Genomic DNA, 19916 nt, shown 5'->3' on the forward strand with positions numbered 1-19916 from the left:
TTATCTCAGATGCGTCAAACCTAGGTTGGGGAGCTCTGTTGGGAGACAAGGAAATTTCAGGGAACTGGTCTCCAGAACAAAGAAATTGGCACATAAATGTCAAGGAGTTGAAGGCAGTTCATCTGGGGTTACAATTTTCAAAGAAGTGTAAAACAAGACAATCACAGTGCACTCTGACAGTACGACTGCCCTGGCGCACATCAACAAACAAGGGGGAACACACTCTTTCTCCCTTTACAAGACAGCAAGGGATCTTCTGCTTTGGGCAGAGCAATTTCAAGTCAAGTTTCTTACTGGCTTCATTCAGGGGAAGCTCAACGTTCTGGCGGACGAGCTAAGTCACCGAAGACAAGTGTGGACACTGGATCCTCATGTCTGCTCGGATCTTTGGAAGTTGTGGGGAACCCCGTTCACAGACCTGTTCGCGACTTCCAGAAACCATTGTCTCCCTCTGTTTTGCTCACTAGTTCCAGATCCTTTAGCATGGGCAACTGATGCCATGCTTCAGGACTGGTCAGACAGTCACCTTTATGCATTGCCCCCCTTCAGCATGATAAGGCAGGTGATCAACAAATTCCAAACTCACCAAAATCTGTCAATGATCTTAGTGGCCCCCTTTTGGCCAATGAGGGAATGGTTCCCCTGATCTTCTCGACCTCCTTGCAGACTTTCTGAGGTTGCTACCTCAAAAACCTCATCTGCTAAAACAACCCCACTTCTGGCATTTTCATCAGGGATTGTCTACTCTGGCCCTGACAGGATACAGACTGTCAGAAAACTTCTTAGAAAGAAGGGGGTTTCAAGATCGGCTTCGCAAGCTATTACCAAATGCAGGCGACAGTCCTCTGGTAGAGTATATCAGGCTAAGTGGACAATTTTCAGAGAATGGTGCAGGAAGCACAGAGTGTCGTCTTCTCAGACATTTATAGCCGAAACAGCAGATTTTCTACTATATCTTAACACTGACAGAAACCTGTCATCCTTGACGACCAAGGGTTATAGGGCCATGTTAAACTCTGTCTTTAAGCACAGGGGAGTGGACCTTTCCTCTAATCAGGATTTATCTGATCTAATTAGATTGTTTGACACTACAAGACAGAAAGAGGTAGCAGTAGTGCCATGGAACCTGGACATGGTCCTTAAATGGTTGTCTGGTCCCCAATTTGAGCCTATGCATTCGATTTCCCTGAGAGATCTAACTAGAAAGACCCTCTTTCTAGTCACTTTAGCGACCACAAAATGAATCAGTGAGGTCCATGCAATAGACAAAAGAGTGGGTTTCTCCCAAGAGAAGGCTGTCTGTTCCCTCTCTTTAGGATTTCTAGCCAAGAACGAGTCCAGTTCCAATCCATAGCCTCGTTCCTTTGAAATTAAAAGCTTGTCTGAGATTGTAGGCCCAAATGAGGAAGAGAGAGTATTGTGCCCTGTGAGAGCTCTTACATTTATCTTCGCAGAACAAAGAAGATTCGTGGTTCTTCAAACGCCTTATGGTGTTCTGTTAAGAATCCTTCTTGACCACTTTCAAAGAATGCCCTGGCATTCTTCCTTAGAGACCTCATCTCAGAAGCCCATTCTTCTATTGAAGATGAGCTTTTTCCATTGTGTAAAGTGAGTCTCTCTCTCTCCTCGATATTGCAAGTGACTTTTTGGAAATGTAAGTTGGTCATTGTAACTCATTATTTGAACAAAATTGAAACAGTTTACAATAATTGCAGTACTTTGGGTCCGTTTTCGGTGACTGGCATGGTGCTGGGGGAAGAAGCATAGGAAGCAATCCTTCTTTCCTTTCTTAGCCTTGATTTGTGGTGGTTGAGTTTTTAAGGGAGCCTGGGGGTGCAGTGTACCGAAGTCCCCTCCAGTCCTTCGTAGTTGGGCAATGGTTTTTAACTTTTATGGTATTAGATGACGTTTATTTCATTGCTGTTTTTTCTGTACTGTGGCCTGGGCAGGGGGAACATTATTACCTTTGTCAGCAATTGGAATCATCCTTGCCACAAGGTACCCATTAATATGGTAAGAGCCTCGGCTATACCGCAGCTCCACTATACGATAAGGAGAGCGCCAACAGAGGCAGTATCTTCCTGCAGCAGCTACCTTATCAAGTAAGGAAACAACAGGCATTTTTTAATGCTAGCAATCCTTTCTTCTCTCAAATTCATTACCATTATTAATGTTTTGGGGCAGATTTGTTCATGCATCCCACCTCCTGTCACTGTGGGAATCAGCAATGTGATTACTTGGTAAGTTACTTATATAAAAATGACATTTTTATGATAAAATAAAGTTCTATATATACTTACCAAGTAATTACATGATTGGAGCCCTCCCTCCTCCCCTCACATGAACATTATGGCACAAAAAAATTGAATACTTTTGCTAGTTGTTCCTCTCTTACCCCAAAAATGGGTGGGTTAGTCACCTAGCCAAACAAAGTAGCATGACCCGTGAATTTCAAAATTTTTAACAATGTATTACTTGGTAAGTATATATAAAACCTTATTTCTGGATCGGGGTCCCGTGTCAGCCGGTGAAAAAGTCCATTCAGCACTTATTTCTAGGTAATTCCGTTGCTAGATACCAGAGAAAGCTAAATGAAATGCTGGAACCTTACCCCCAGAGCGAGCTCCACTAGATGGAGTCGTGTATGGAAAAGGGTGAACTACAAAAACACGGAACCTTAGCCTATAGAGATTCCCAATGTCAAAGTCCCAAAGAGAGAGGTGCCGATACAAGCCCATGCACTACTCAAGGACTGTATACAAGGCAACACTAGCCGCATTCCATTTCAGCACGCGTTTTTGTTCACACGTAATTTCGTTTGTGATCCTTATTTTGTGCTCTATTTTGGATTTTTATGGCATCCTCGCAAGGTTCTTCTTCAAAAACTTGAGTATGATATTTTAATGATAAAATAAAGTTTGTTCATACTTACCTGGCAGATATATATATAGCTGTATTCTCCGAAGTCCGACAGAATTCCAAAAACTCGCGGCACACGCAGTGGGGCCAGGTGGTTAGTACCCATTCCCGCCGCTGGGAGGCGGGTATCAGGAACCATTCCCATTTTCTAGTGCCACTGTCTCCTGAGGGGAGGAGGTGGGCACTATGATTATATATATCTGCCAGGTAATATGAACAAACTTTATTTTATCATTAAAATATCATTTTGTTCATGCGACTTACCTGTCAGATATATATATAGCTGAATCCCACCATTGGAGGTGGGAAGAGACAGAATAGGATTTAGGAAACAAATATATGTAGGCGATTGACGCCTTGGTTCCCTACTTGTTAGCATAGCTGACTTTATGATTACTGTCACCCAAGCCTGCTTCTGTTTTACTACAGTCTCCAGCAAGGTAGTGACCTATATAGCCGGTGAGTTCTAGATGATCTGTCCACGGGGGCGTGACCACAATGGGACTAGATCATAAGACCATACTGTGAGAGCAAAAGGAGCAACGACCAACCACCTGACCGAGAGCATCAACAGGACCTGCCGAAGGGACGCCAGATCGGTGGGAAGCCCCGTAACCAACTTACAGCTTTCGACATGCCCTCTCCCTGGTCCTGGGAGTCCGACAGAGGTCCAGGCCTATGTTAGCATAGCTGACTTCGTGATTACTGTCACCCAAGCCTGCTTCTGCTTTACTAGAGTCTCCAGCAAGGTAGTGACCTATATAGCTGGTGAGTTCTAGATGATCTGTCCACGGGGGCGTGACCACAATGGGACTAGATCATAAGGCCATACTGTGAGGGCAAAGAAGCAACGACCAACCACCTGACCTAGAGCGTCAAACAGGTCCTGCCGAAGGACGCCAGATCGGGGAAGCCCCGTAACCCTCTTGCGGCTTTCGACATGCCCTCTCCTGGTCGTGGGAGTCTGACAGAGGTCCAGGCCTAGAAGCGTTATGGGACCGATCTGATGTAAAGAAACAAAATCAAGATTAAAATATACTTCCTAACCTCTAAAGGATAGGATGAGTATCGCTCTCTGCCCGCAACACTGTGTCTGCAGAAGCGACAACAGGTCCTGCCGAAGGGACGCCAGATCGGTGGGAAGCCCCGTAACCCTCCTGTGGCTTTCGACTTGCCCTCTCCCTGGTCCTGGGAGTCCGACAGAGGTCCAGGCCTAGAAGTGTTATGGGGCCGATCTGGAGGCGAACGTATGGTCCTAGCGAAATAGCAGTCTTCGTATGTCGTCTTCACGTCTCGCAAGTAATGTGAAGCGAACACCGAATTGGAGTTAGCCAGAAGGTGGTACCCAGAAGATCGCTAAGGGACATGTTCTTCTGGAAAGCCACCGAGGTTGCAATGGCTCTAACTTCGTGAGCCTTAACTTCAAAAGACTCAAGTCACTGTCTTGAACGTCGGAAAGTTGGTCTAAAATGGTGCTTCTAAAAAAGAACGCCAGTGCATTCTTAGAAAGAGGCAAATCCGGCCTCTTGACAGAGCACCACAGACTGTCCGAAGGACCTCGACTTTCCTGAGTCTTCTGCAAATAAAATTTGAGAGCCCTGACAGGACACATGACTCTTTCTGGTTCTTGTCCGAGAATTTCCGTCATACCCTTAATCTCGAAGGTCCTGGGCCAAGGGGTAGACGGGTTCTCGTTTTAGCAAGAACATAGGGCTTAGAGAACATACTGCATTATGGCCTCTAAAACCTACATGATTATTGATAGCCTGAAGTTCACTAACTCTCTTCGTTTGTAGCCAGAGCAGTTAGGAAAATAACCTTCCTTGTCACATTCTTGAGACGCCAAGAAAGAGGCTCGAAGGTATTTGACATAAAAATTTAGGACGACATCCAGGTTCCAGGGAGGCGTCCTGGAATGAGATACCTTGACAGTCTCAAAGGATCTCAAGAGATCGTGAAGATCCTTGTTGTCAGGCTGATAGTCTGAATGCAGTTAGACTCAGAGCGGGGAAGTTTTGAGGTACCTTTCGAAATGGGGCTGCCTGAGCAGATCTACCAAGGGAAGTCCCCATAACCTCCACAGCTCCTGACATACTTCCTCGTGAAGGGTCCACTCGGTCGGTAGAAGCTGACGCTGTCGACCGAGAAGGTCCGCGCGGATATTCTCCACTCCTGCAACAAACCTCGCAAGGATCGTGATCCCAATAAATGGGCCCAAAGCAGGATTTCTTCGCCAAGGCGAACAGGGACCGGGAACGAGTTCCTCCCTGTTTCTTGAGGTATGCCAGGGCTGTGGAGTTGTCTGAATTTACTTGTACAACTCGGCCTGACACATGGCTCTCGAAGGATTGAAGGGCCAGCAGGATCACCCCTAATTCCTTGAGATTGATGTGCCAGGACACCTGTTCCCCTCTCCAGGTGCCTGACACTTTCTCCCCTCCTAGTGTTGCTCCCCATCCCTCCCTGGGAGCGTAGGAAAACAACACCAGGTCGGGGCTCTGAAGGCGTAGAGAAAACCCCTTCTGCCAACCTTGAGGGGTCGAGCCACTACCTCAGGTGAATCTTGAAAACGGGAGAGATCTTCAGGGTCTCCTCTAGATTCTCCTTGTCTATTCAGTATTCCGCCAGGAAAACTGGAGCGGCCTGAGATGAAGTCTTCCCAGGAAACAAACTTCTCCAGAGAGGAAAATGGTACCCAGCAAACTCATCCATTCCCTCACCAGCATATTTCCTTCCTAGGAAGGATGAGACTTTTCTAAGCATTGCTACTGACGTTCCTGGGATGGAAAAGCTTGAAAAGCCACTGAATCCATCTGAATCCCCAGATAGACGATGGACTGCGTCGGGATCAGATGGGACTTTTCTTCGTTCAGTAGAAGTCCTAGGGACTTTGTCAACTCTAAATTCGCATTCAGGTCCTCCAGACACCTTGACTGTGAAGAGGCTCGGATGAGCCAATCGGCCAGGTAAAAGCGAGATACGAATACCCGCCAAGTGAAGCCATCTCGCCACATTTCTCATGATAACCGTGAAGATCATGGGAGCTGTGCTTAGCCCGAAGCAAAGAGCTCTGCATTGAAACACTCGTCCCCCTAGTACAAACCTCAAATACTTCCTCGACTGGGGATGTATGGGAACGTGAAAGTAAGCGTCCTGTAAGTCCAGAGCGACCATCGAATCTCCTGGTCTTAATGCTCCTAAAACAGACTGGGACGTCTCCATCGTGAACTTCTCCTTCACCATGAAGCGGTTCAGTCTACTGACATCTAGGACTGGTCTCAATCCTCCCGACTGCTTCGGAACTAGGAACAGTCGGTTGTAGAATCCTGGGGAGTCCAGCTCCAGGACTTGCTCCACAGCTCTTTCTCGAGCATTTGCTCTAATAGCTCGAAAAGGATCTGTTGCTTCTCTTGATGGAATGAGGACGACAGATCCCTGGGCGACGTGCACAGAAGTGGTGAGTCGAGAAAGGGGATCTTGTATCCTCTCGATAACTTCAAGGGACCAGGAGTCTGCCCCTCTTGCTTTCCAGGCTCTTTAAACGAAAGAAGCCTGGCTCCTACAGGTGTCTGGAGGCGCTGCAAGTCACTTCCAGCCCCAAGGTTTAGGCGGGGCTCCGCCTCTGAAAAGACCTCTACCTCGGGGAGAAGATCTCGAGGAAGAAGCTCCTCCACGAAAGGGCTTCTGCTTCCTGGAGGTCTGACCCGACAACGACGTCAAAGGGACTGCCGGGCGTCTTGACGAGTGGGCCAAGAGGTCTTGAGTGGCCTTCTCCTTCAAGCTGGAGGAGAGATCCTTGAACAAGGACTGGGAAGAGATGGCTCAAAACGGGGAGAACAGCAAAGCCCTCTGCGACGGAGAAACTGACTTTGCAAAAGTATGACGCCAAAGGCATCTGGTGTTCCCAGGCGGTCACCCATCCAAGTACTGACCAGACCCAACGTTGCTTAAGTTCGCTGATCGCACGAGAAGCGGTGCTTTCAACGTGGTATGGCCGTTGGCTGGTAGGGCCATAGGCTGTAAAGTTACAGTACAAGGCCCTCTTCTTCAAGAGGCCCGTACAAAAGAGGGAAGCCAGTTCCTCCGAGCCATCCCTGACTGCCGTGTCCATGCAGTTCAACACGCTGGACAGCTCCCCCAGGCAGATCGAGTCGGGACTCCTAATCCTGACGTCTAGAGCCCCCAAACACCAGTCCAGGAAAATGAAGACCTCCATGGTTCGAAACAGTCCTTTCAAATGGTGATCCGTCTCCGACATAGTCCAGGACACTTTGGCAGCCGACAGGAGGGACCTTCTAGGCGCGTCGACCAAGCTAGCGAAGTCTCCCTGGGACGACGAAGGAACTCTTGAGCCGACGTCCTCCCCGGTCTCTTACCACATACCTGCCTTGCCGCTCAGCTTGGACGGAGGCAGGGCAAAAGAAGTCTTGCCTTGGGTCTTCCTTTCCTCCATCCAGGTGTTAACCTTCTTGAAGGCCTTCTTCGTCGCCAGAGACGAAGTCATCTTGACAAACCCCCGCGCTCTCCTCGTCTTGGGACGAAGCAAACTGCGAAGGAGGAGAGAGAGGGGCCGAGGGTTTGAAACTTGTCGTCAAACAAGTCCTTAAGAAAAGCCTGCTAACACCTGGTAGTCCGTGACGAGGAAGGGGGAGGCTGCTCAAGGACTGCAGGCTACGACTCACAAGAGACTTCTCCCTCTTCAATGGGAGAAACGAAGGCCTTGCGGTCCAACACGCAGATGGGATCTACGCTTCCCCGCAGTCTTTGATTGTTCTGAAGCGTCACTTCAAGCAACCAAAGAGGCGTCCTCCCGAGAGTCCATCCGAGCGTCCTGCACGGCAGCGAGAGGAGCGTCCTGATGAGCAGCTACAGAAGCGTCCAGGATAGCTGCTTGCGGAGCGTCACGATGGCGGTCCAGCCGAGCGTCCTGCACGGCAGCGAGAGAAGCGTCCTGGACGAGCAGCTACAGAAGAGTCCAGGATAGCTGCTTGCGGAGCGCCACGCTGGTGGTCCAGTCGGCGCCCTGCACGGGCAGCGAGAGGAGCGCCCTGACGAGCAGCTACAGAAGCGTCCAGGATAGCTGCTTGAGCGTCACGATGGCGGTCCAGCCGAGCGTCCTGCACGGCAGCGAGAGGAGCGCCCTGACGAGCAGCTACAGAAGCGTCCAGGATAGCTGCTTGCGGGCGTCACGCTGCAGCAGAGCGTCACGATGGCGATCCAGCGGCGGTGAGCACGACTGGGAGACGAAGCATGCTTGACAGAAAGGCCCCAGTCAATATATTGTGAAATAGGCTACCTACTTGGGAAGTCTCAACTCCGCTTAGCCTACGAGTACTAGAATTAGGCTCGCCACGTTAGGCCGGTAGATTTAAATCAGTCTCGGCGAGATAAAACCTATTCTCGTCGTTTTAACTAAAATTATGGTAGGTTATCTCCTCACCCTGACTAAAACTAATGTTTGATACCGACCTGAGTAAATTATGGCATCTTTAACGTTTACCGTGCTACTTTGAACTCGCGAAAGCATTTGTTTACTTTTTACTAGGAGGCAGCCATTGCCTACGTGACGTCACTCTAGTCCCGCTGCTCTCGGTAGACTATCTCCAAAAACAAACCTTACATTTCCTTTAATAACTCCGTAAGTGTTTGATTTTGTTGTAACAACATAGTTACGATAACTTTATTGGACATATCCTCTTCAGCGTCCGCCTTACGAGTCCGTTTTCACGACGTGCACTTTGATTGACCCAGCGTTACTATTGTTTCTTCTTTATTATCGCTTGACTCGCTCAATCTATGCACCTCCGCAATAGATAATATTTTGTTAGCCATCTTCCAGATGCAAAAAGGAGCACTATTAATGCGAGAATGAAATCCTGAACTAATAAATTAGCAGGGTGGGAGGCAAAGTAAGCGATCATTATCAAGCAAACCTGCCCCCTACACCTCATGCATATAAAGTGAGGGTCTACCGAAACTTTCGGTAGCCTCACCTTAAACTCATTCACACAACATACTCTGAAGCTAGCATAACTAGATCCAGACATCATCCAAAGAGCAATCAAAAGCAAATTCCACAAAAAGCGTATGCCAATCCACAATCCAAAGACAAAACCAAAAGTCAAATAGAATACTTAAGTGGAAAATAACGAGTTTACGAAATCCAAAGACGGAGGTACTGAAAACAGTTGTTGACAGTACCAAACGACAGAGAAAAAAATCTGAATAGAAAATGGAATGGTTCCTGATACCCGCCTCCCAGCGGCGGGAATGGGTACTAACCACCTGGCCCCACTGCGTGTGCCACGAGTTTTGGAATTTGTCGGACTTCGAGAATACAGCTATATATATATCTGACAGGTAAGTCGCATGAACAAAACCAGTGTTTTATTGTTTTTGAGGCGATTGAGGCTCCTTATTTTCCTTTAGTTTAATAATTAAAGGGATTTATAATGCCCGTCTCGATCTCCTCTCACGGCGTCTCTTGACCTCCCTTGGTCTTGGGTCGGCATGTTTGTTTTGTGTTATTTATTTGTATCCCTTTTTATTTGGGATATTTTACCATTTAATGATCCCTAACTTAGTGGGTTTGATTAATTTTATGTTTGTTCTGTTCCCCTTTACTACGAGAAGTGCTGTTTAGCGTTTAGGCTACGAGCTACCCCCTCGGGCCCATTCGCTTTTTATCATGGCTTCATTACAAGAGTGATATTTAACGTTTAGGCTACGAGCTACCCCCTCGGGCCCATTCGCCTTTTATCATGGCTTCATTACGAGAGTGATGTTTAGCGTTAGGCTACGAGCTACCCCCTCGGGCCCATTCGCTTTTTATCGTGGCTTCATTACGAGAAGTGCTGTTGAGCGTTTAGGCTACGAGCTTCCCCCTCGAGCCCATTCGCTTATTATCATGGCCTCATTATGCTTTATTTTTGTCACTCACTTCTCTTAGCCTTTGGGGATCTTATTTTCATTGGTACTAATAGGGTTTTTACTTTGTTTTTATTTTGTTTATTTTGTGAATTTTGTGTTCCCTTCCTGGTCAAGTGCTGTCTTGCTGTTTAGGCTACGTGGTTCCCCCTCGGGCCTATTCGCTTCTTATTTTGGCTTTATTTTGCCTTGTTTTAGACTCACTTCTCTAAGCGTATGGGAACATGATTTTCATTGGTACATTTAATTTTTGACCTTGTGCTTGGATGCTTTTGAATTTTGTTAATTTTGGGGTACTTTCATTTGACTGGAGGTCGGTCATGTCCCTTCACGTTCATGTCGTGTTGGGCCTGCCTATCCTCCTACATGTACCTTATAGACAATTTTTGTTTTATTATGAATTATTTGAGTTGAGAACTCTAACGGAGTGGCAGGCGGAGAATTCCAAGTTCACGCCAGCTGTGGGGTCTTACCGTGCTCTCTTTGAGAGGCCTGTTTCCTACCTCTTGTGCTCCGAATGTAGCCCTCTTATCAACAGGCTTGTTTTGAAAATATATCGCTGAGGTATTTCCGGGAGACAGATATCACAGATACGTTCACAGTGAATCTTCTAACCCCGGACTACGCTTCTAATTTATTCAGCGTATAGCTCCCTAAGCTTCCGAGTCAATTTTGGAAGCTGAAACAGGGTGTAAGTCAGGCTTGCCTGTTCCGCCTTGAGCCGAAAAATCTTATGAACAGTTTCACCTGGAGAATTAATCTTTTCCCCAGGTGGGCGTTGTTACGGCCTGTCTGGGGCTACTAATGTTACTCAGAGCCTCCGTTCTCGTGGGTGTCTACCTTACGAGCAGAAACAGTCTGATCTTGCCGGGCCCTGTCCCAGGTCCGGCAAGAAGTTCATGTAGTTCAAGAGCCCCCTGCTCAGGCGGTGGTGCAGGCTCTTCAGGTCTCTGCCCCTAGACAGCCGTCAGCTCACTCCCAGCCTCCACCTCGATGTGTGCGGGTTCAGCCAACACATCAGCCCCTTGTAACACCCCTGTGTGTCTCTGCCTCCCCACGTGCCTCCGCCGGAGTTTTCTTTGCTTCATACGAAAACCTAAGGAAAGAATCTTCACTAGACATTTGGCCAGAGGCTCTGACCCTGGGGTTATCATAGGAGCAGGGAAGCATCCTACTCCTCTCCGAGAAATTGGGAAGGCATACGCTTCAGGGGAGGCAATCAAGCCTCCTCCCCTGTAGTATTTCTCATATGGGTGGGAGGCTGTACCATTTTCAAACCTGGAACTTCAGTCCCTGGGCCCAGAGTATAGTTATCAAGGCCCCGGGTGGAGCTGGACTGTTGTCCCCTCCCCAATCAGGTTCAATCAGCCTCCGGCCAGAGTTCTGGGGTCTTTGTGAATAGCCTGTCAGGCTTTTTCAGTCTGCCAAGGAAGTTCCCTTCCACTGGAAAATTTTTCCCAGGCGTGTCCCGTTTATTTTCCTTATTTAATGCGGCAAGTCTCGGTTGCTTACAGTCTTGTGGGTTCGGATCCTACTGCTCCGTGGAGCCGTAACCACCTCTATAGACCTTTCCGACGCCTCCTTTCACATCTTGGTTGCAGAAAGGTCCTATCCCTCCTTGGGATTCAGACTCGGGGAGCAGGCGTACCCCTTCAGGTTCATGCCCTCCTCAATGCAGCTCCAGAGTCTTTGCCAGTTTGAACAATACCGTAGTTCAACAGCTCCGGTATTAGAAGGCTATGCTAGCTGCATATCTAGTTGCCTGGCTCATTTGGGCACCCAGCGTCGGGAATTGCCTGAGGGTGCCGGTCATTATAATCGGTTTTCTAGAGTCTTTGGGCTTCTAAGTAACCAGGAAGGAATCCCACCTGATTCTGGAGGGTAGCCTTCCGTAGTTGTGAATCCAGTGGAAGCGGAAAGAGATAGCAAGGGCGACCTATCATTTCATCAACTCAAGCATACCTCTCCGTGCCCAAGAAAAGGTCTTGGGTTCTCTCCAGTTTGCTTCAGTGACGGTTCTCCTTCTGAAGTCAAAGCTGGAGTTTATGACCGGGGTATGGCGGAGTCAGGGACGTGTCTCCCGATTCCTTCTGTTTGAATAGTGGCCTCCGGCCTTGCACAACTATCAAGTGCTTACCAAAGTCAGTTCCTCTCCAGCTTTCCCCTCCGGCCTCAGTATTCCCACACCGTCACCTCTCTGGGCGGGTGAGGTGGATATTTTGGCCCAATGAAGTACATGGAACTTAGTCGGTCACGTTCCGGCAGTTCCATATCAACGCTTTGGAGGGCAGTGACAGTCTTCCTGTCCTTGGGAAACTTCTTCCCCCCAAGAGGTTTCCTTTTAGGCTGGTTCTGAACAAAACAGCAATAGTGCGCTGCGTAAACAAGTGGTTTTGGACTCGAGTTGCTTCATTCAGGTTATGGTTCATTCTTCTCCATAACCAACAGACACAAGTGCCTCTGTCTACCACTCTTCTCGTAGGGGTCCAAAAGGTCACTACTTTTTCCCTATCCAGGGCCTCCCCCCTGGTGTCGGAATAGTCCTTAGACGGAGCGTCATTCAGGTAGTCTTGTGACCTTTTCCTGGACCTGGAAGTAGGTCTGTTTGCAACCCAATTCAGCCACAAACTATCAAGCTGTCACGTCTGGTATAAACTCAGCCTGCGTCAGCCCCCTCAAGCTCTGATGTCCTGGCTTTGTGGTCTTTGTGAATCTTACAGTTTAGGAGGAAACTGATATTGGTCCTGTTATTACTGTTTTCCTGAAATCAGTTAAGGGATCCTACTCTACTGCAGTATGGTTCTGCAGTTAAGTAACTAGCACTCTTCACATAGTTTTCGAAGCTACAGTAATGATGCGGCCGCATTGGCCTCGAGGAAAGTGTTTTGTTGGAACCAGACTCACAGCCTCTTAACTTTCATCCCTAAGGTCTGTGTTCGTCTAAGAACAGTACTCCGTCCACATTCGGTTTCCTGGTCTTTGAGTAATGTATCGGAGTTAGCTTCGGTAACCAACAATCATCTTGTTCTCACCTTTCCTTGTTGGGGAAGCCCCAAATTTTTAATCAGCTTAGCTTCTAGTGTTAGTTTTCCTGTACTGTCTGCCCTGTCTGGCGGAACCAATCATTTTGGTTTCCCATCATCAGGTAGTGTTTGAATTCCTCACCCTAACTTTCTATCTACAATTGAAGGTCCTCATTTTTGGTGGTCACCTTGGAAAGTACTCCCCTTTACAAGGTCTGTTTCTGTGCCCAGTTTTCTCCTTACAGGCTTTTTTAGACAAGACCTCGCAATTTTGTCAGATCCTCTCTTTTAAAAAAAGGGGGTACTGTCATTGGGTCTGCTATTAGGCAGGAAGTATTTTATTAATACAAGCCTATTCAGGTTCTATTCTAAGCTCATGATCTTAGACGGTGACCACTTACATTATTTTCATTACATGAATTTAGAGGACCTTACTAATGTTCAGGGTAGAATTCTCCTAGTTTTCAACGTCTCTATTTAGGTCTTTAATAGCATAAGAATGATGTTTATTTCTCTGTTATTATTTCACCGGCTGACACAGGACCCGATCCAGAAAAAGGATTTTGACAAAGGAAAAATCTATTTCTGGAGAGGGGCCTGTGTCACCCGGTGACCCACCCTGTTTTTCATTCTCTCCCTCCCATGGTAAACTTCATTCTAGTGGGGTGGGTGCTAACATGGAATGCAGCTAGTGTTGCCTTGTATACAGTCCGCGAGTAGTGCATGGGCTTGTATCGGCACCTCTCTTTTGGGACTTTTGACATTGGGAATCTCTATAGGATAAGGTTCCGTGTTTTGTAGTTCACCCTTTTCCATACACGACTCCATCTAGCGGAGCTCGCTCTGGGGGTAGTAACTCCAGCATTTCATTTAGCTTTCTCTGGTATCTAGCAACGGAATTACCTAGAAATAAGTGCTGAATGGACTTTTTCACCGGGTGACATGGGCCCCTCTCCAGAAATAGATTTTTCCTTTGTCAAAATCCTTTTATAAAAATGTTATTTTTAGACATTCCTTATATTATAGATGAAAGTTTCAAACAACTAACTGAACTCACGCCAAAATTTGGTGTCTCATCTGAGTGTTCACACTTACATTAATGAGCCTAGAGCCATTGCGCATGAGATGAAACAGTATATTGTAGACCTGTTAGATGTTGACTCTTCAAGTTGTACAGTAAGTTACTATGTCACATAATTTTTGCTAAATTACCCCCTTCAATTGCAAGGGAGTTAATTCATAAAGTAAACAACAGCTACCCGTCTATTGTAGATCTGTTTGATCAGTATAGAGACACTATTCAGACATTAAGTCAAACGTCAAATCCGAAAAGGAATGCTAATGTTCAAAAGAAAGCCAGTTCTGTGAAGGACAAAGTAGTATATCGAAATATAAACAAGTTCCAGAAAAATTCAAATTCCACTAAAATGAAATCCCAATCAACACCAGAAAATTTCACCCACACTGCTCAACCTAAAACTGTTCCCAAGGGTGGCAGCTGTATAAATTACAATGTAAATAGTACTGTTAATAGTGCTAATATCAAACACTGCAAATTTTGTAGTGGTGTTGGACACAGCACAGTCAAATGCACCAAATTTGAGAAATCAGTTGACTGTGAAAGGCGGTGCTCTTCACCTGGTTTATGCATATTGTGCACTAGTACAAACATGATTCAACCAATTGTCCGGGTAGGGGGCAATAAACTGTTTTCAATGTACTGCAAATCATACGCTCACATTTCTGCACTATGCCTAACAACAGTAATGGTGGGGCACCCACAAATCTGTGTAGAAATGTTCAACACACCAAGACTTGTTGCCAATCTTTTTTGCTTCCAGTGTTGTCTATAAAATTTCATGGTGTTAACACCTCTTGTACTGTTAGGTCCTTCTAGATACGTGAAGCTAGAGAAATTACCTATCCATGTCTGTTGCTGAGGAGCTTAGGAGGCCTATAAGCATGCCTTCTACCCACTATGGTGTCACTACCTTTTCGGGTGCTACTGAGCGTCAGTTTGGTGAATTTCTAATGTGTCTATCCCAGATGAGAAAAAGTATCCTATTGCTATGTTGGTTGACCCTGAATCTGACATTCAGTTGCATGTTTCTAGCTTGCTGTGGCAATCGACAACATCATCAACGAAGGTTATTCTCTAGTTGAACCATCTCTGTGTTCAAATGGTGAAAGTATACCCCGTGAGGGTTTAGTTGGAGTAGAAGTAATGCAATTAATCCCTGTCCTTCACAATTACTCAGTGCATGCTAGGTTCTGCTTGGAGTACACCAATGGAAATGCGATGCACTTCTTCTGCCCTAACCAAGTGACTCCTATCAGTGAACACCAAGTTGCAACAAATACTGACCTAGAATATCGGGACATCGTTACTAAGGTGGAAAATGTTTCTTCATTAGAGACCGTTTCCCGACGGCTCTGTCGAACAGGGCCTCGAACAAATGTTCAGCCTAGCCTCCTTGGGATATCAAGAGGAGTCTGAGCCATCATCACAATATGGTCTTGCCAAGATTGAAGAATTTAGGCAAGGCATCATCTACAAAGACAACAAATATTATGTCAGTCTTCCATGGAAGGATGACCTTACTGACAAGGTCCCCTCCAATCATAAAGTTGCTTTTTCGGTTCTGAACTGAGTAGTTAATAACCTGGAACAAAAAGGATTATTGGCTGCACACCAACAAGTCTTCCACAACAAACTTGAGGATGGAATCATTGAAATTATCAACATTAAGCCTCAAGACTTCAACCAATATATTTGGATTCCTCACAGGCCAGTCATTAAAGATGAACTCAATGCCACCAATAAGATTAGGCTTGTATTTAAATGCTCTTTGAAGACCAACAGCGCTCCTTCTCTCAATGAAGCCACATGCGCTGGGATCAACTTAATGGGCGACCATACTTAAATTGTCCCTCTACTTCAGATCAAATGACATCAAACAAGCATTCCTGCAGATCATGTTAGCAAAAGAAGATGAAAAAATGTTGTTTTTTATGAAAGAAGGAGACAAATTTGTAGCCTACAGGTACAAAAAAATTTTTAAATTCAATGCTAGTCCATCCATTCTCAACTATGTCATCAAACATCATGCAAACCAGTTTGGCAATGATGAATTTTCCGGAATACTTAAACAGAACTTTTATGTGGACAATCTCATCGTCACTGACAACTCACCTGACTTCCTCAAGAAAGTTTATAGAGTCTACCAACCATATGCAACACGGTGGTTTCTGTCTCAGATTATGAAACTCCCACAATCAAGAACTTGTATCAGCCATGGCAAAAGATGGTATCTAACCACCCATGGCAGTGAATATGAAAGGGTCCTGGGAAATATTTCTTGGAAAGTGATTCCATTCAAATAGGTGACAATGTGCTAGACCCTTCAGCTAATACTAAAAGATCAATTCTGTCTCAAACATCCAAGTTTTCGACCCCTTGGGTCTCCTCCTACCTGCTACAACCGAAGGGCAATTAATCATAATACAATTGTGGGATTTACAACTGCCATGGGATACACCCATGCCAAAGAAGTTACAAAAGGAATGGCAAAAACGCTGTTCTGATCTCTTGCAATTGTCCTCATTGCCCTTGCCCCGACTTGCATTCATCAAAATCAAATAAATTCTTTGTGACACTTCCAAATCTAGTTATGGCTTTGCAGTCTACAATGTTCATGATGGAGGCTCACAGTTAATGTCTGCTAAATCTAGGGTCGCCCCCTTAAAGGCAAAAACACTGCCAACAGTAGAACCTATGGGAGTACATATATCTAGCTCCCAAATGTCTCCCAATAGTTCTGGACTCATTCACCTCAATCAAGTTTCAAAATGTTACAGTTGCAGCAGATTCTCAGATTGTCTTACAGTGGCTTCTTGCAGACTCAGTTTCTGCGAAGAGTATATTCACACACAATCGCATCAAAGACATTTCGGTGTTCAAGAGGAATCTAGGAGAGAAATATGGCTTCTCAATCAACTTCAAGTATGTCGAAAGTGAGGAGAATCCTTGAGACCTCATAACAAGGGGTCTCTCACTCACTCTGAATTCATCAAACAACTTACTGTCAAGTTAAATGGCCGTGTGTGGATTTCACCTCATCAAAATACTTGGCCTGAAAACAACTTACGCTGTCTTTCAGATACTTGTAAGCAACTTGTTCAACCCCTCAAGTATCTACTTCTTTCAGTGTCAGTGTAGGACCTCAGTGTGAACCCTTGATTGACATTCAGAAGTACTCTGATCTCAACAGACTCTTTAGAGTCACCTCTTACATTTTTGAGGCCTACTATAAATTTAAGAAATCTGATGCTAACCCTAATCATAATTCCAAGTTATACCGTACCAAAGAAATGCAAAGAAATTGTTTAGCTTCTGAATTAGCCTATCTTTAGAATCCAGATGGCAAAATCCTTAGTGAAGTTCCCATCCTAGTCAACAACTTGGATTCATTCTTAGATAACAATGTTATAATTCGTTCCAAGGGTAGAATTGGTGAGACCTTGAAATATGATTATGATATGATAAATCCCCATCCTACTTGCTAAGTCATACATTGACAGAGTTGATAAGTGGAATACTACCACAAGAAATGCAAACACCTTAGTCTTCAAACAACTTTAAACGCAATTCGTACAAGAGGGTTTGGGATCCCCCGCATGTGCCAAGTAATTAAAAGAATCCTAGGCTGTTGTATGATGCGCCAGATATTCAACAGTTTGGCCTTCCACTATCCTAAAATGACTAATCTACCCAACCATCGAGTCAGCTTTATCAAACCCTTTCAACAAATACGGACTGATTTCACTGGGAATCTGTGGGTCAAAGGAGAAAACAATGAAGATTATTAATATTCACCTGTTTGAATATTAGGGCTGTTCATGTGGAGTTAGTCCCTGACATGTCAATGCAAAATGGCTGTCAAGTGTTAGAACAAGCTCTGATTAGTGACGAGTTCAAAGTAAATTTTCAAAATTACAATTTTCAACATAACAAGATACCCCTGTACTCTAGCTGGGTAGGTGCTACCTGGGAGAGGCTTATTAGGACTGTCAAAATTTGTCTTTATAAAACAGTTGGCAGATCCAGACTCATATTTCAAGCTGTTAACAGTCACTGGCGACATTCAATCAGCTATTATTCTAGGCCTTTGACTTATCGCTTACCTGAAAACAACCTAGAGGCTATTACTGCCAACTGTCTTCTCAGACACAATGCCAATTCCCATTTGCTATTAAGAGAACCAGATGATAGTTACTTATGGAATCAATACCCCACCCATCCAGGGAACCTTAAATGCAACATTATCCTCCAGAGATGAAATGTTTGATCATTTTAGAGAATTATGGGATGAATCTTATCTCCTTAGTCTAAGAGAACAATGTAAAGACTTACATCAACATATCTAGGAAAACAAAATCAGTGCCGGGGACAGAGCCGGATTAAAACTCTTAGAAGCCCTAAGCATTTAAAATAATTTGGTGGCCCCCCTTATAAATAATAAACCATAAAATAACATTTTATTTATTGAAATTAACCAAAACTTACAGTAAGATGGAAAATAATGTTTATTTTTATATACTTCCATTTTTTTTATATTTGAAGTTTTCTCTTACCTTTTTTAATTGCAAAGTCTTTGATCAGATCTTCAAAATTAATCTTATGTAACATATCCATGGAAATTTTCTGTGGTGCCCCCTTCCTTAATGCCCTAAGCACATGCTTATTTTGCTTAATGGTTAATCCACCCTGGCTGGGAATGTAGCCCTTGTAAAAATGACCAATAAAACTAAGCTTTACTGGTTATTGGGTTGAATTTTAGAACCTGTAGTCAGACATGACCACAATGTTAGAAGCGTAAAACTCAAAAGAGGCGATGGTATTTGTATCCTATGAAGCTTTCTCTGACCCACAATTTCAGAGATGTTAACAACCAGTTTAATGCAGATTCATCTCAAGAGGGTGAAGAAAGTGAACCATCTAGTTCACAACCTATGTTCCTGATGCAGGACTACCTCACCAGGTAGACTACGTATCTGATACAGGAGCACGCCGAACAAGAGCTGCTTTCACTGCTTGCAAGAACAAAATGCGCAGGTGGTGTGCAGACCTCAAACAATAATTGACTTCTTGTTTCTTGCCGTCATAGTTGTGTATTCAATAGTTTAGTTATCATTTTCATGTGCAATGTCACTGCACTCTCTTAGTTGGTGGGAGAAGGTGAGAATTTTCACACACATTTATTATCAAAAATTAAGCTTACGTTTCTTGCTTCATTCCCTTAAAGGTTCTATTATCATTTATCCACATTAATATTTTATGTTTGCTAAGATCCTAAATCAATTCCTTTTGTTTTGCACATATTAATTCTTTTCTCGTAGTTGTTCTTCCTATATTCTGTAATAACACTGTGTCCTTGCTGTGACGTGTATTTCTAGAAGAGCCGTAGTAAAGATAAAGCTCTGAGCAAAAAAACAGATGAATGACGATATAGTTCGCGACCTTCTGATCACGAAAAACACTTAATCCTTGCTTAGACTTACAACCAGCAACAACGCTAGTTAAATTACTTTATCACTCAACCTGCCACAGTGTGTTTCATCTGCTTTCTCCCCTAATTCCTAAGAAGGGCTCCGTGGAAACTGTCTCATCGCAACTTTAACTGGATCCGAGACCACAAATTCTCAGAACAACGTGCTGGAAGCTTCTGGAAATAACCATGAAGCAAAAGTTGGTGGTTTGCAGAAACTGTTGGAAGAACCTACTTATCCTTTTATATTTTCAGAGTACAGCCTATGTGCATGTTTTAATTCTTCAATTAGCCTGTTACCTTCTCCAACTGCAAAATTAGATGTCTCTTGGCCCAATTCAAATAAATAATAACTAGAATACTACTGATAATGCATATTACATCTGAGTTAGTTTTTAACTAACAAATAGGCCCAGAAGCCAAAGTTCATTAGGTTAAATGCGAATCTTAATGCATTACATCAGGCTTACCAACATTGTGACTAGTCTAGAATTCACCA

At 44.8% G+C, this 19916-nt stretch overlaps 1 protein-coding gene and 1 non-coding gene across 5 annotated transcripts in view; both read right to left on the reverse strand.

The window, feature by feature from the left end:
• LOC136855600 (intermembrane lipid transfer protein VPS13A-like) overlaps window positions 1–19916 on the reverse strand; it is a 315401-nt gene that overhangs the window by 168604 nt on the left and 126881 nt on the right. The gene's annotated exons all lie outside the window — the stretch shown is intronic.
• Window positions 6803–6921, reverse strand: LOC136855735 (5S ribosomal RNA). Its single transcript, XR_010858114.1, has one exon. It is a non-coding gene; the product is annotated as a 5S ribosomal RNA (ribosomal RNA).

Source organism: Macrobrachium rosenbergii, chromosome 32 (genome assembly GCF_040412425.1).
Source record: "Macrobrachium rosenbergii isolate ZJJX-2024 chromosome 32, ASM4041242v1, whole genome shotgun sequence".
NCBI lineage: Eukaryota > Metazoa > Arthropoda > Malacostraca > Decapoda > Palaemonidae > Macrobrachium > Macrobrachium rosenbergii.